Genomic DNA, 3071 nt, shown 5'->3' on the forward strand with positions numbered 1-3071 from the left:
CTATTATTATTAAAAATTGAAAAATTAAAATTTTGTCTAATAAACAAATAAAAAAGAAAAATAAAAAAATCACCGGAATGGCCGCATACTTCCGCTCTTGGTTGGACGGGATAACATTGAGTTGTCACACTTACAGTTTGCAGACGATACTATTCTTTTTTGCCCTCCAGAGGAAGAGACCATCAAGAATTATAAGCGTCTACTGCAGTGCTTTGAGCTGATGTCGGGGTTGAGCATTAATTTTGAGAAGTCAAGTCTCATTCCGGTTAACTGTGAACAGCGATGGACACGGAAGATGTGTTGCTTGCTGGATTGTAAGGAGGCACCCCTCCCTGTTCGATACCTGGGCATCTCATTGGGAGCGAATCCGAGGCTTGTGAAAACGTGGCAACCAGTGATTGACAAGGTGGAAGACAAGCTGGGCCTGTGGAAAGCAAAGACACTCAATAAGGCGGGTAAGCTGGTGCTCATAAAATCTGTCCTTAATAGCTTGCCTATCTACTATCTGAGCTTGTACAAGATGCCAAAGGCAGTAGCAGAGAAGTTGATTTCCTTACAACGTCGTTTCTTGTGGAGTAAAGAGGATGGGAGAATGGGAATGCCACTAGTGAAGTGGGAGGTAGTGATGGCACCTAAAAAGGTGGGTGGTTTGGGAGTTAGAGATGCAGTGCTTCGGAATACCGCTCTTTTGTTTAAGTGGTGGTGGCGGTTTTCGAAAGAGGAGTGCCCCCTTTGGAAAAAAGTGGTCTGTTCTTGTAATAAAATGAATCCATCTGAGATGCTGCATGGGCAACCTGCTCCCAACAGAAGGGGTCCTTGGAAGGATATATGTCAGCTTCAAATAAGGGAGCCACAAGTTAGAGAGACAATGATCAGAGGCCTATCAATGGAGGTCGGGAACGGCAGAACAACCCGGTTCTGGGAGGACGTCTGGCACCCTGATGGGGTCTTGAAAGATCTGTTTCCAAGACTTTTCTCGGTCTCGAATCTTAAAGGATCTGTTATAGGGGACTGCGGGTTCTGGGATGGGTTGGAGTGGATATGGAGCTTCCAGTGGAGGAGACAGCTGTTTCAGTGGGAGCTAGACCTTTTGAACCACCTCCACGAGACATTACGATCGGTTAAGCTAACAATGGAGCGAGAGGACAAGGTGATTTGGAAATTTGACAGAACTGGTATTTTTTCACCTAACTCCTTTGTGAAGGGGTTGCAGGAAGTAGTCCTCCCGGAGGAAATCACTAGTTATAGCTTCACTAGTGTTATTTGGAGGGGATTCGTCCCGCAAAGGGTTGAACTGTTCGCTTGGTTTGTCCTTATTGGGAGGGTGAATACTAAAGAAAGGCTTTCCAGGCTAGGGGTTATTGGCCAGCTTGATAACATGTGTCCTTTATGTTGCAAGGCTGTTGAGTCGGCTGTCCATCTGTTTCTTGCCTGTGAGCTCACTTGGCAGGTGTGGTGTGCATGGCTGTTTGCCCTTGGAAGGTCTTGGACCATACCAGGAACACTGAAGCAACATTTTAAGAGCTGGACGCATGCTTCACATCGAAAGGTTGAGAGAAAGAGGTGGTTGATTGGATTCTTTGCTGTGATCTGGGCAATTTGGCTAGAAAGGAATGATCGTGTCTTCAATAATCATGGCTCAGGAATAGAGGAAGTCGTCAACAGGTCCTTTTCGCTATCCGATGAGTGGATTGGTGGTACTCCCTTTGGCTATTGATGGCAATGCTGAAAATGATGAGGGGTTTATGGGTTTCTATTTACGTTGTCTTATGTTTCTTATCTCTGTTTGCTCCACCTTGTTGTGTTGAGCACTTTTTAATTCAAAAAAAAAAATCACAAAGATAAAAATAATAAAGAACACAAAATTTATTCCATTCATGCCATTAGTTATTTCAAATCATAAATTTAAATTTGAAATAGAATTTGAATTTACTTCTTAACAGAAATAGAATTATTTTTTCACTTTAATACTTTCCAAACACATTATAGTAATTCTCACTATTTACTTTCCTTGGATAACATGTTCTACGTGATTGTAGATGTAGAACATTAACTCGTACATGTGATTAGTAAGTGTTCATGTGTTCAAGTCAAATAAATCAATCCTGAGATAAAAGTATAAAATAGTTTTCGAAAAATTTAAAAAATCTTAAAACAATCTATAAAAAATTTTAAAACGGTCCTTTCGAACATTTTTTTTTAAATAAATTTAAAAAATATTCCTAAGTTAAAAAGCTATATAATTGTTAACTATAATAGAATAATCGTCTTTTAAGTCTATTTTGTACAATACTATAACTAGTGAATCTTAAATTTTTTTTTAAAAAATACCTAGATTTGGCAAGATATTTTTTCTTCAAGTGTCGCAAAGTACCAAGAGTTTCACATTGAAATTTTATAAATAATCCATATTGACTTTGTGGTTAACGAAAACTTACAAATTTTACTTTAGAAATGACTTGATTGACATTGCATGCTAGTATATAAGGCTGCGTTCGTTTTTGAGAATAGGACAAGATAAGACACTGAGAACAAGACATAAATGACAGAGACACAAAATTTTGTATTCTTGTATTTTATTTGGTGATAAATTAGAACAAATTATGAAAATTTAATTTATTCTCATTTTTTTCATCCAAAAAAATTGAGAAAAAAATATAATATTAAAAAAATATAATTATAAAAAATTAACAAGAATAATGAAAAAAATAAAAAATAAGTTGTGTCTTTTGTTAGTGTCTCTAAATAGTAGATACAATGTCTTTGTCTATGTCTCATCTGTCAAACACGATTTTGTGTTTTTGTGTTCATGTCTCAGTGTCCCGTCCTAATAAATAAATGCAGCCTAAGTGTTGTTTTCATAAGTTTTACACATGTTCTCAATTGTTTATGTGAAAACTTTATATTAAATGGTTGTTCTTCTATTTCTTCAAATAACAGTAACTCATTATCTTCTTCATCCTTAAAAATGATAATAAAATATGGTACTTAAAACTAAATTAAATTAAATTAATATCTTGTGTGGTCAAAAATAAAATAAGTTTGTTTATTTTAAATTATTTTAAAAAAAT

The sequence above is a fragment of the Arachis ipaensis genome, chromosome B05 (assembly GCF_000816755.2).
Source record: "Arachis ipaensis cultivar K30076 chromosome B05, Araip1.1, whole genome shotgun sequence".
NCBI classification, from domain to species: domain Eukaryota; kingdom Viridiplantae; phylum Streptophyta; class Magnoliopsida; order Fabales; family Fabaceae; genus Arachis; species Arachis ipaensis.